Source organism: Bos taurus, unplaced genomic scaffold (genome assembly GCF_002263795.3).
Source record: "Bos taurus isolate L1 Dominette 01449 registration number 42190680 breed Hereford unplaced genomic scaffold, ARS-UCD2.0 contig_X_unplaced, whole genome shotgun sequence".
Lineage (NCBI taxonomy): Eukaryota > Metazoa > Chordata > Mammalia > Artiodactyla > Bovidae > Bos > Bos taurus.
Window position 1 is genome coordinate 645,643 of NW_020192294.1, and position 14,265 is coordinate 659,907.

General features: G+C 44.9%; 1 long non-coding RNA gene across 1 annotated transcript; it reads right to left on the reverse strand.

The window, feature by feature from the left end:
* Positions 1-1,926: 1,926 nt before the first annotated feature.
* Positions 1,927-13,469, reverse strand: LOC112445846 (uncharacterized). Its single transcript, XR_009493784.1, has 5 exons — positions 13,392-13,469; positions 9,761-13,206; positions 6,124-9,575; positions 2,476-5,938; positions 1,927-2,290 (listed from the first exon to the last, which is right to left on the reverse strand). It is a non-coding gene; the product is annotated as an uncharacterized lncRNA (long non-coding RNA).
* Between the last annotated feature and the right edge of the window lie 796 nt (positions 13,470-14,265).

Genomic DNA, 14,265 nt, shown 5'->3' on the forward strand with positions numbered 1-14,265 from the left:
AAACCAACACAATTTGGTTTTGCAGAGGAAACGTATGTCATTACTGACATTATTTTAGAATACTGGAGTATGGAGATGGTAATCAAAACAGAACCAGCGTTTACTTGGGTTTATTCTTGTAATAAAAGTCTTCGTGGGCAATGCCCCCCAGTATTGCCTGCACGGGAGGTGGGCTACTCCCCCTGCTCCACCTGTGGGAGCCCATGGCTCCATTCTAAAGGCCTTTGGTCCAAAGAAGACATACAGATGGATAACAAACACATGAAAAGATGCTGAACATCACTCATTATCAGAGAAATGCAAATCAAAACCACAATGAGGTACCATCTCACGCCGGTCAGGATGGCTGCTATCCAAACATCTACAAGCAATAAATGCTTGAGAAAAGGGAACCCTCTTACTCTGTTGTGGGGAATGCAAACTAGTACAGCCACTATGGAGAACAGTGTGGAGATTCCTTAAAAAACTGGAACTGGAACTGCCATAGGACCCAGCAATCTCACTGCTGGGCATACACATCGAAGAAACCAGAATTGAAAGAGACCGCGTGTACCCCTTTGTTCATCACAGCACTGTTTCCAATAGGCAGGACATGGAAGCAACCTAGATGTCCATCAGCAGGCGAACGGACAAGAAAGCACTGGTGCATATACACAATGGAATATTACTCAGCCATTCAAAAGAATACACTTGAATCCGTTCTAATGAGGTGGATGAAACTGGAGCCTATTATACAGAGTGAAATAAGTCAGAAAGAAAAACACCAATACAGAATACTAACGCATATATATGGAATTTAGAAAGATGGTAATGATAACCCTGTATGCGAGACCATTAAAGAGACACAGATGTACAGAACAGTCTTTTGGACTCTGTGGGAGAAGGCGAGGGTGGGATGGTCTGAGAGAATAGGTTTTAAACATGTATATTATCGTAAGTGAATCAGATCGCCAGTCCAGGTTCGATGCATGAGACAGGGTGCTCGGGGCTGGTGCACTGGGATGACCCAGAGGAATGGGATGGGGAGGGAGGTGGGAGGGGGGTTTAGGATGGGGAAGACGTGTACACCCGTGATGGATTCATGTCAAGTATGGCAAAAACCACTACAGCATTGTAAAGTAATTAGCCTCCAATGAAAATAAATGCATTAAAAAAAATAAACTACATTCCTTTGCTAAAAATGGCCTAATCAATGTTGGCTTTGTGATGTCCAAAAACACCATGCTTTCCTTCCTTTCTTCCCTCCTTCCTCCCCCCTCTTCCTTTCCTTTTCTTTCTTATTATACAACTGTTAACGTTTGCTTTCCATTTATAGTTAATACAGAGTACTGGCACTCTTCCCCACGTTGTACAATACATCCTTGAGCTCATCTTACACCTAACACGGTGTGCCTCCCACTCCCCCACCTCTGTATAGCCCTTCCCTCATCCCCTCCCCGCTGGTAACCAGTAGATTGTTCTCTGTATTTGTGAGCCTCCATTTTTGTTATATTCTCTACTTGGTGGTGTTTTTAGATTCTATAAGTGATATCATACAGTATTTGTCTATCTCTGTCTGAGTTATTTTACTTCATAGTATACCTTCCATGTTGCTGCAAATGTCAATATTCCATTCCTTTTATGGGGCAACTTCCTTCTATGCCTTTTTAGCAAATGGCACTGCCACCGCACGCATGACATGGCTCCCCGGCTCAGTTTCCATCTCTGCACGCACGCAGAAAAACACCAAGTCCTCTTCCTCTTCTCCCATGGGAAGTGTATCTTTGAAGCTGAGTCTGGAACCAGTTCTTTCCCCCCCTACTTTCTGGCAAACTGGACCTTCTGGGCCCATCTCCAACCCCACAGGACCCATCTCTCTCCCTCTTCACACATTTGTCCCTGCCCTGCCCTCTCTGCCCGCACTCTCAGAGAACTCAGAGACAAACATAATTTCACATCAGGTTGATTTTATTTTCTTTTCATTCTTAATGTATGGAGTTGGTATAATAGTCACGTCTGTACTGTTGGCCAGTACTCAGCGGCAAGACCCCCGAAGAATTCTGAGGTCTCGAGCCATGCCTTCAAGTCACTGGCTGCCCACCGGTCCCGCTGGAATGACAGGGATCTCCACACTCTCTGGGACCTCCTCTGGTCCGTTCTGATTCAGCTCTTCATTCACCTTGCAACACTGGCTACAGAGCTTTGAGCCTCCGTTTTTTCTAAGGTTCCTTGTGGTGGGTGGTTTCTGAGAAGTTTTCTTGGTCAGCTTTGCCCGAAGGTGATTATTCACTCTCGCACTTGCCCTGGCCACCTGGAGAAAACAAGAGAGGGGTAGAGAATGGCATTGGTTTGGGGAAGAGGGTGAAGGTGGACAGGAACGACAGCTTCAGGAGAAGGGGTGTGGGCAGAGAAGGGTTATGTGCCAGGCAAGGCCAGGGCAGGGGGTCTTATGGGGTGGGGTCAATGGGAAGAGGAGTTTGGGTGGCCTCAGCTGACCTTGACATTTTTTGGGGGCCTCAGTTGAGAGGAGGTCTTCATCCTTTTGTCCCGGGTAACAGGAGGCAGGTGTTTCCTAACTACTCTGGAGCCTTGGGGCTTCCCAGTCCGCTTAGTCATTTTGAGGCCTCCCAGTGGTCTGCTCCAGAGCCCCTGAGCACCGCTATATATACCCCTCCCCAGGGAGACACACCCTCATGCTTTATGAGGTCAGCAAGTCTCCTGCCCAGCCAATGGTGGCCCTGGGTGGGCCTTGACATCACAAAGCCCCATCCTGACACCTCTAGCGGGGGATGGGGAGCAATTCAGATGTTTCGGTTGGAGAAATGAGGCATTTGTAATTCCCCTAAAGAGGCCTCCAAACTCCCTGCCAGCCTCATCTCTCTAAGTCAACTCTGATGGGTCACATGGCAGGGAGAGTGTGTCTCCTCCAAACCTTGTCTATTCTATCTATTTATGACTGTAAAAGTGTAAAGGAAATTAAAAAAAAAAATCTGAAAAAGATACAGCTTAAGCAGCCCCAGTGAACATAAGTTTATTTTCTTTGTTCCATAGTCTCAAAATAACTGACAATTAAGTATGAATTTCATTTAAAACCTATTTTTCAAATTCTGCAAGATACTTTGTGTTCAAATATAAGACGATTTTGTTCTTTGCAAGCTAAAAAAAGTTTGTACCTTGCAGTGAATACTTTGTTTCACTGATTTAGACCTAAATAAAAGTGCATCGTGTGCATTACCTTGACAATTTTTGTGGTATCACCCTGTATTTAGAATCAACTGTTTGAATGTGGGGTGCGTATTAGTACATTCCCTCGGGGACTGCAGGCTGTGCAGGAAGTGATCTCAAGGCCTTGCAAACCATTAAGGATGCTCTGGGGAAGGGAGCAGTGGTAACCATGGCAGCCTGTGTTGGTGACAATTGTTGAACAGGGTCTTCTCCTAATGAACTCCCTCATAGAAGACAATGAATTGTTAAAGATAAGTACTAAGACTGTGGCCGTGTGAATTTATATATATATATATATATATATATATATATATATATATACATACATACACATGCACACACTTGTGTGCGTTTATATATATGTACACTAAAACTTTATACCTTGTGAATAATATGTAAAATATTAAAACCTGACATATATGACAACCAACTTTTCAAACTTAAACCAACACAATTTGGTTTTGCAGAGGAAACGTATGTCATTACTGACATTATTTTAGAATACTGGAGTATGGAGATGGTAATCAAAACAGAACCAGCGTTTACTTGGGTTTATTCTTGTAATAAAAGTCTTCGTGGGCAATGCCCCCCAGTATTGCCTGCACGGGAGGTGGGCTACTCCCCCTGCTCCACCTGTGGGAGCCCATTGCTCCATTCTAAAGGCCTTTGGTCCAAAGAAGACATACAGATGGATAACAAACACATGAAAAGATGCTGAACATCACTCATTATCAGAGAAATGCAAATCAAAACCACAATGAGGTACCATCTCACGCCGGTCAGGATGGCTGCTATCCAAACATCTACAAGCAATAAATGCTTGAGAAAAGGGAACCCTCTTACTCTGTTGTGGGGAATGCAAACTAGTACAGCCACTATGGAGAACAGTGTGGAGATTCCTTAAAAAACTGGAACTGGAACTGCCATAGGACCCAGCAATCTCACTGCTGGGCATACACATCGAAGAAACCAGAATTGAAAGAGACAGCGTGTACCCCTTTGTTCATCACAGCACTGTTTCCAATAGGCAGGACATGGAAGCAACCTAGATGTCCATCAGCAGGCGAACGGACAAGAAAGCACTGGTGCATATACACAATGGAATATTACTCAGCCATTCAAAAGAATACACTTGAATCCGTTCTAATGAGGTGGATGAAACTGGAGCCTATTATACAGAGTGAAATAAGTCAGAAAGAAAAACACCAATACAGAATACTAACGCATATATATATGGAATTTAGAAAGATGGTAATGATAACCCTGTATGCGAGACCATTAAAGAGACACAGATGTACAGAACAGTCTTTTGGACTCTGTGGGAGAAGGCGAGGGTGGGATGGTCTGAGAGAATAGGTTTTAAACATGTATATTATCGTAAGTGAATCAGATCGCCAGTCCAGGTTCGATGCATGAGACAGGGTGCTCGGGGCTGGTGCACTGGGATGACCCAGAGGAATGGGATGGGGAGGGAGGTGGGAGGGGGGTTTAGGATGGGGAAGACGTGTACACCCGTGATGGATTCATGTCAAGTATGGCAAAAACCACTACAGCATTGTAAAGTAATTAGCCTCCAATGAAAATAAATGCATTAAAAAAAATAAACTACATTCCTTTGCTAAAAATGGCCTAATCAATGTTGGCTTTGTGATGTCCAAAAACACCATGCTTTCCTTCCTTTCTTCCCTCCTTCCTCCCCCCTCTTCCTTTCCTTTTCTTTCTTATTATACAACTGTTAACGTTTGCTTTCCATTTATAGTTAATACAGAGTACTGGCACTCTTCCCCACGTTGTACAATACATCCTTGAGCTCATCTTACACCTAACACGGTGTGCCTCCCACTCCCCCACCTCTGTATAGCCCTTCCCTCATCCCCTCCCCGCTGGTAACCAGTAGATTGTTCTCTGTATTTGTGAGCCTCCATTTTTGTTATATTCTCTACTTGGTGGTGTTTTTAGATTCTATAAGTGATATCATACAGTATTTGTCTATCTCTGTCTGAGTTATTTTACTTCATAGTATACCTTCCATGTTGCTGCAAATGTCAATATTCCATTCCTTTTATGGGGCAACTTCCTTCTATGCCTTTTTAGCAAATGGCACTGCCACCGCACGCATGACATGGCTCCCCGGCTCAGTTTCCATCTCTGCACGCACGCAGAAAAACACCAAGTCCTCTTCCTCTTCTCCCATGGGAAGTGTATCTTTGAAGCTGAGTCTGGAACCAGTTCTTTCCCCCCCTACTTTCTGGCAAACTGGACCTTCTGGGCCCATCTCCAACCCCACAGGACCCATCTCTCTCCCTCTTCACACATTTATCCCTGCCCTGCCCTCTCTGCCCGCACTCTCAGAGAACTCAGAGACAAACATAATTTCACATCAGGTTGATTTTATTTTCTTTTCATTCTTAATGTATGGAGTTGGTATAATAGTCACGTCTGTACTGTTGGCCAGTACTCAGCGGCAAGACCCCCGAAGAATTCTGAGGTCTCGAGCCATGCCTTCAAGTCACTGGCTGCCCACCGGTCCCGCTGGAATGACAGGGATCTCCACACTCTCTGGGACCTCCTCTGGTCCGTTCTGATTCAGCTCTTCATTCACCTTGCAACACTGGCTACAGAGCTTTGAGCCTCCGTTTTTTCTAAGGTTCCTTGTGGTGGGTGGTTTCTGAGAAGTTTTCTTGGTCAGCTTTGCCCGAAGGTGATTATTCACTCTCGCACTTGCCCTGGCCACCTGGAGAAAACAAGAGAGGGGTAGAGAATGGCATTGGTTTGGGGAAGAGGGTGAAGGTGGACAGGAACGACAGCTTCAGGAGAAGGGGTGTGGGCAGAGAAGGGTTATGTGCCAGGCAAGGCCAGGGCAGGGGGTCTTATGGGGTGGGGTCAATGGGAAGAGGAGTTTGGGTGGCCTCAGCTGACCTTGACATTTTTTGGGGGCCTCAGTTGAGAGGAGGTCTTCATCCTTTTGTCCCGGGTAACAGGAGGCAGGTGTTTCCTAACTACTCTGGAGCCTTGGGGCTTCCCAGTCCGCTTAGTCATTTTGAGGCCTCCCAGTGGTCTGCTCCAGAGCCCCTGAGCACCGCTATATATACCCCTCCCCAGGGAGACACACCCTCATGCTTTATGAGGTCAGCAAGTCTCCTGCCCAGCCAATGGTGGCCCTGGGTGGGCCTTGACATCACAAAGCCCCATCCTGACACCTCTAGCGGGGGATGGGGAGCAATTCAGATGTTTCGGTTGGAGAAATGAGGCATTTGTAATTCCCCTAAAGAGGCCTCCAAACTCCCTGCCAGCCTCATCTCTCTAAGTCAACTCTGATGGGTCACATGGCAGGGAGAGTGTGTCTCCTCCAAACCTTGTCTATTCTATCTATTTATGACTGTAAAAGTGTAAAGGAAATTAAAAAAAAAAATCTGAAAAAGATACAGCTTAAGCAGCCCCAGTGAACATAAGTTTATTTTCTTTGTTCCATAGTCTCAAAATAACTGACAATTAAGTATGAATTTCATTTAAAACCTATTTTTCAAATTCTGCAAGATACTTTGTGTTCAAATATAAGACGATTTTGTTCTTTGCAAGCTAAAAAAAGTTTGTACCTTGCAGTGAATACTTTGTTTCACTGATTTAGACCTAAATAAAAGCGCATCGTGTGCATTACCTTGACAATTTTTGTGGTATCACCGTGTATTTAGAATCAACTGTTTGAATGTGGGGTGCGTATTAGTACATTCCCTCGGGGACTGCAGGCTGTGCAGGAAGTGATCTCAAGGCCTTGCAAACCATTAAGGATGCTCTGGGGAAGGGAGCAGTGGTAACCATGGCAGCCTGTGTTGGTGACAATTGTTGAACAGGGTCTTCTCTTAATGAACTCCCTCATAGAAGACAATGAATTGTTAAAGATAAGTACTAAGACTGTGGCCGTATGAATTTATATATATATATATATATATATATTTATATATACATACACATGCACACACTTGTGTGCGTTTATATATATGTACACTAAAACTTTATACCTTGTGAATAATATGTAAAATATTAAAACCTGACATATATGACAACCAACTTTTCAAACTTAAACCAACACAATTTGGTTTTGCAGAGGAAACGTATTTAATTACTGACATTATTTTAGAATACTGGAGTATGGAGATGGTAATCAAAACAGAACCAGCGTTTACTTGGGTTTATTCTTGTAATAAAAGTCTTCGTGGGCAATGCCCCCCAGTATTGCCTGCACGGGAGGTGGGAGGTGGGCTACTCCCCCTGCTCCACCTGTGGGAGCCCATTGCTCCATTCTAAAGGCCTTTGGTCCAAAGAAGACATACAGATGGATAACAAACACATGAAAAGATGCTGAACATCACTCATTATCAGAGAAATGCAAATCAAAACCACAATGAGGTACCATCTCACGCCGGTCAGGATGGCTGCTATCCAAACATCTACAAGCAATAAATGCTTGAGAAAAGGGAACCCTCTTACTCTGTTGTGGGGAATGCAAACTAGTACAGCCACTATGGAGAACAGTGTGGAGATTCCTTAAAAAACTGGAACTGGAACTGCCATAGGACCCAGCAATCTCACTGCTGGGCATACACATCGAAGAAACCAGAATTGAAAGAGACAACGTGTACCCCTTTGTTCATCACAGCACTGTTTCCAATAGGCAGGACATGGAAGCAACCTAGATGTCCATCAGCAGGCGAACGGACAAGAAAGCACTGGTGCATATACACAATGGACTATTACTCAGCCATTAAAAAGAACACCCTTGAATCCGTTCTAATGAGGTGGATGAAACTGGAGCCTATTATACAGAGTGAAATAAGTCAGAAAGAAAAACACCAATACAGAATACTAACGCATATATATGGAATTTAGAAAGATGGTAATGATAACCCTGTATGCGAGACCATTAAAGAGACACAGATGTACAGAACGGTCTTTTGGACTCTGTGGGAGAAGGCGAGGGTGGGATGATCTGAGAGAATAGGTTTTAAACATGTATATTATCGTAAGTGAATCAGATCGCCAGTCCAGGTTCGATGCATGAGACAGGGTGCTCGGGGCTGGTGCACTGGGATGACCCAGAGGAATGGGATGGGGAGGGAGGTGGGAGGGGGGTTTAGGATGGGGAAGACGTGTACACCCGTGATGGATTCATGTCAAGTATGGCAAAAACCACTACAGCATTGTAAAGTAATTAGCCTCCAATGAAAATAAATGAATTAAAAAAAATAAACTACATTCCTTTGCTAAAAATGGCCTAATCAATGTTGGCTTTGTGATGTCCAAAAACACCATGCTTTCCTTCCTTTCTTCCCTCCTTCCTCCCCCCTCTTCCTTTCCTTTTCTTTCTTATTATACAACTGTTAACGTTTGCTTTCCATTTATAGTTATTACAGAGTACTGGCACTCTTCCCCACGTTGTACAATACATCCTTGAGCTCATCTTACACCTAACACGGTGTGCCTCCCACTCCCCCACCTCTGTATAGCCCTTCCCTCATCCCCTCCCCGCTGGTAACCAGTAGATTGTTCTCTGTATTTGTGAGCCTCCATTTTTGTTATATTCTCTACTTGGTGGTGTTTTTAGATTCTATAAGTGATATCATACAGTATTTGTCTATCTCTGTCTGAGTTATTTTACTTCATAGTATACCTTCCATGTTGCTGCAAATGTCAATATTCCATTCCTTTTATGGGGCAACTTCCTTCTATGCCTTTTTAGCAAATGGCACTGCCACCGCACACATGACACGGCTCCCCGGCTCAGTTTCCATCTCTGCACGCACGCAGAAAAACACCAAGTCCTCTTCCTCTTCTCCCATGGGAAGTGTATCTTTGAAGCTGAGTCTGGAACCAGTTCTTCCCCCCCTACTTTCTGGCAAACTGGACCTTCTGGGCCCATCTCCAACCCCACAGGACCCATCTCTCTCCCTCTTCACACATTTATCCCTGCCCTGCCCTCTCTGCCCCCACTCTCAGAGAACTCAGAGACAAACATAATTTCACATCAGGTTGATTTTATTTTCATTCTTAATGTATGGAGTTGGTATAATAGTCACGTCTGTACTGTTGGCCAGTACTCAGCGGCAAGACCCCCGAAGAATTCTGAGGTCTCTAGCCATGCCTTCAAGTCACTGGCTGCCCACCGGTCCCGCTGGAATGACAGGGATCTCCACACTCTCTGGGACCTCCTCTGGTCCGTTCTGATTCAGCTCTTCATTCACCTTGCAACACTGGCTACAGAGCTTTGAGCCTCCGTTTTTGCTAAGGTTCCTTGTGGTGGGTGGTTTCTGAGAAGTTTTCTTGGTCAGCTTTGCCTGAAGGTGATTATTCACTCTCGCACTTGCCCTGGCCACCTGGAGAAAACAAGAGAGGGGTAGAGAATGGCATTGGTTTGGGGAAGAGGGTGAAGGTGGACAGGAACGACAGCTTCAGGAGAAGGGGTGTGGGCAGAGAAGGGTTATGTGCCAGGCAAGGCCAGGGCAGGGGGTCTGATGGGGTGGGGTCAATGGGAAGAGGAGTTTGGGTGGCCTCAGCTGACCTTGACATTTTTTGGGGGCCTCAGTTGAGAGGAGGTCTTCATCCTTTTGTCCCGGGTAACAGGAGGCAGGTGTTTCCTAACTACTCTGGAGCCTTGGGGCTTCCCAGTCCGCTTAGTCATTTTGAGGCCTCCCAGTGGTCTGCTCCAGAGCCCCTGAGCACCGCTATATATACCCCTCCCCAGGGAGACACACCCTCATGCTTTATGAGGTCAGCAAGTCTCCTGCCCAGCCAATGGTGGCCCTGGGTGGGCCTTGACATCACAAAGCCCCATCCTGACACCTCTAGCGGGGGATGGGGAGCAATTCAGATGTTTCGGTGGGAGAAATGAGGCATTTGTAATTCCCCTAAAGAGGCCTCCAAACTCCCTGCCAGCCTCATCTCTCTAAGTCAACTCTGATGGGTCACATGGCAGGGAGAGTGTGTCTCCTCCAAACCTTGTCTATTCTATCTATTTATGACTGTAAAAGTGTAAAGGAAATAAAAAAAAAAAATCTGAAAAAGATACAGCTTAAGCAGCCCCAGTGAACATAAGTTTATTTTCTTTGTTCCATAGTCTCAAAATAACTGACAATTAAGTATGAATTTCATTTAAAACCTATTTTTCAAATTCTGCAAGATACTTTGTGTTCAAATATAAGACGATTTTGTTCTTTGCAAGCTCAAAAAAGTTTGTACCTTGCAGTGAATACTTTGTTTCACTGATTTAGACCTAAATAAAAGCGCATCGTGTGCATTACCTTGACAATTTTTGTGGTATCACCGTGTATTTAGAATCAACTGTTTGAATGTGGGGTGCGTATTAGTACATTCCCTCGGGGACTGCAGGCTGTGCAGGAAGTGATCTCAAGGCCTTGCAAACCATTAAGGATGCTCTGGGGAAGGGAGCAGTGGTAACCATGGCAGCCTGTGTTGGTGACAATTGTTGAACAGGGTCTTCTCTTAATGAACTCCCTCATAGAAGACAATGAATTGTTAAAGATAAGTACTAAGACTGTGGCCGTATGAATTTATATATATATATATATATTTATATATACATACACATGCACACACTTGTGTGCGTTTATATATATGTACACTAAAACTTTATACCTTGTGAATAATATGTAAAATATTAAAACCTGACATATATGACAACCAACTTTTCAAACTTAAACCAACACAATTTGGTTTTGCAGAGGAAACGTATTTAATTACTGACATTATTTTAGAATACTGGAGTATGGAGATGGTAATCAAAACAGAACCAGCGTTTACTTGGGTTTATTCTTGTAATAAAAGTCTTCGTGGGCAATGCCCCCCAGTATTGCCTGCACGGGAGGTGGGAGGTGGGCTACTCCCCCTGCTCCACCTGTGGGAGCCCATTGCTCCATTCTAAAGGCCTTTGGTCCAAAGAAGACATACAGATGGATAACAAACACATGAAAAGATGCTGAACATCACTCATTATCAGAGAAATGCAAATCAAAACCACAATGAGGTACCATCTCACGCCGGTCAGGATGGCTGCTATCCAAACATCTACAAGCAATAAATGCTTGAGAAAAGGGAACCCTCTTACTCTGTTGTGGGGAATGCAAACTAGTACAGCCACTATGGAGAACAGTGTGGAGATCCCTTAAAAAACTGGAACTGGAACTGCCATAGGACCCAGCAATCTCACTGCTGGGCATACACATCGAAGAAACCAGAATTGAAAGAGACAACGTGTACCCCTTTGTTCATCACAGCACTGTTTCCAATAGGCAGGACATGGAAGCAACCTAGATGTCCATCAGCAGGCGAACGGACAAGAAAGCACTGGTGCATATACACAATGGACTATTACTCAGCCATTAAAAAGAACACCCTTGAATCCGTTCTAATGAGGTGGATGAAACTGGAGCCTATTATACAGAGTGAAATAAGTCAGAAAGAAAAACACCAATACAGAATACTAACGCATATATATGGAATTTAGAAAGATGGTAATGATAACCCTGTATGCGAGACCATTAAAGAGACACAGATGTACAGAACGGTCTTTTGGACTCTGTGGGAGAAGGCGAGGGTGGGATGATCTGAGAGAATAGGTTTTAAACATGTATATTATCGTAAGTGAATCAGATCGCCAGTCCAGGTTCGATGCATGAGACAGGGTGCTCGGGGCTGGTGCACTGGGATGACCCAGAGGAATGGGATGGGGAGGGAGGTGGGAGGGGGGTTTAGGATGGGGAAGACGTGTACACCCGTGATGGATTCATGTCAAGTATGGCAAAAACCACTACAGCATTGTAAAGTAATTAGCCTCCAATGAAAATAAATGAATTAAAAAAAATAAACTACATTCCTTTGCTAAAAATGGCCTAATCAATGTTGGCTTTGTGATGTCCAAAAACACCATGCTTTCCTTCCTTTCTTCCCTCCTTCCTCCCCCCTCTTCCTTTCCTTTTCTTTCTTACTATACAACTGTTAACGTTTGCTTTCCATTTATAGTTATTACAGAGTACTGGCACTCTTCCCCACGTTGTACAATACATCCTTGAGCTCATCTTACACCTAACACGGTGTGCCTCCCACTCCCCCACCTCTGTATAGCCCTTCCCTCATCCCCTCCCCGCTGGTAACCAGTAGATTGTTCTCTGTATTTGTGAGCCTCCATTTTTGTTATATTCTCTACTTGGTGGTGTTTTTAGATTCTATAAGTGATATCATACAGTATTTGTCTATCTCTGTCTGAGTTATTTTACTTCATAGTATACCTTCCATGTTGCTGCAAATGTCAATATTCCATTCCTTTTATGGGGCAACTTCCTTCTATGCCTTTTTAGCAAATGGCACTGCCACCGCACACATGACACGGCTCCCCGGCTCAGTTTCCATCTCTGCACGCACGCAGAAAAACACCAAGTCCTCTTCCTCTTCTCCCATGGGAAGTGTATCTTTGAAGCTGAGTCTGGAACCAGTTCTTCCCCCCCTACTTTCTGGCAAACTGGACCTTCTGGGCCCATCTCCAACCCCACAGGACCCATCTCTCTCCCTCTTCACACATTTATCCCTGCCCTGCCCTCTCTGCCCCCACTCTCAGAGAACTCAGAGACAAACATAATTTCACATCAGGTTGATTTTATTTTCATTCTTAATGTATGGAGTTGGTATAATAGTCACGTCTGTACTGTTGGCCAGTACTCAGCGGCAAGACCCCCGAAGAATTCTGAGGTCTCTAGCCATGCCTTCAAGTCACTGGCTGCCCACCGGTCCCGCTGGAATGACAGGGATCTCCACACTCTCTGGGACCTCCTCTGGTCCGTTCTGATTCAGCTCTTCATTCACCTTGCAACACTGGCTACAGAGCTTTGAGCCTCCGTTTTTGCTAAGGTTCCTTGTGGTGGGTGGTTTCTGAGAAGTTTTCTTGGTCAGCTTTGCCTGAAGGTGATTATTCACTCTCGCACTTGCCCTGGCCACCTGGAGAAAACAAGAGAGGGGTAGAGAATGGCATTGGTTTGGGGAAGAGGGTGAAGGTGGACAGGAACGACAGCTTCAGGAGAAGGGGTGTGGGCAGAGAAGGGTTATGTGCCAGGCAAGGCCAGGGCAGGGGGTCTGATGGGGTGGGGTCAATGGGAAGAGGAGTTTGGGTGGCCTCAGCTGACCTTGACATTTTTTGGGGGCCTCAGTTGAGAGGAGGTCTTCATCCTTTTGTCCCGGGTAACAGGAGGCAGGTGTTTCCTAACTACTCTGGAGCCTTGGGGCTTCCCAGTCCGCTTAGTCATTTTGAGGCCTCCCAGTGGTCTGCTCCAGAGCCCCTGAGCACCGCTATATATACCCCTCCCCAGGGAGACACACCCTCATGCTTTATGAGGTCAGCAAGTCTCCTGCCCAGCCAATGGTGGCCCTGGGTGGGCCTTGACATCACAAAGCCCCATCCTGACACCTCTAGCGGGGGATGGGGAGCAATTCAGATGTTTCGGTGGGAGAAATGAGGCATTTGTAATTCCCCTAAAGAGGCCTCCAAACTCCCTGCCAGCCTCATCTCTCTAAGTCAACTCTGATGGGTCACATGGCAGGGAGAGTGTGTCTCCTCCAAACCTTGTCTATTCTATCTATTTATGACTGTAAAAGTGTAAAGGAAATAAAAAAAAAAAATCTGAAAAAGATACAGCTTAAGCAGCCCCAGTGAACATAAGTTTATTTTCTTTGTTCCATAGTCTCAAAATAACTGACAATTAAGTATGAATTTCATTTAAAACCTATTTTTCAAATTCTGCAAGATACTTTGTGTTCAAATATAAGACGATTTTGTTCTTTGCAAGCTCAAAAAAGTTTGTACCTTGCAGTGAATACTTTGTTTCACTGATTTAGACCTAAATAAAAGCGCATCGTGTGCATTACCTTGACAATTTTTGTGGTATCACCGTGTATTTAGAATCAACTGTTTGAATGTGGGGTGCGTATTAGTACATTCCCTCGGGGACTGCAGGCTGTGCAGGAAGTGATCTCAAGGCCTTGCAAACCATTAAGGATGCT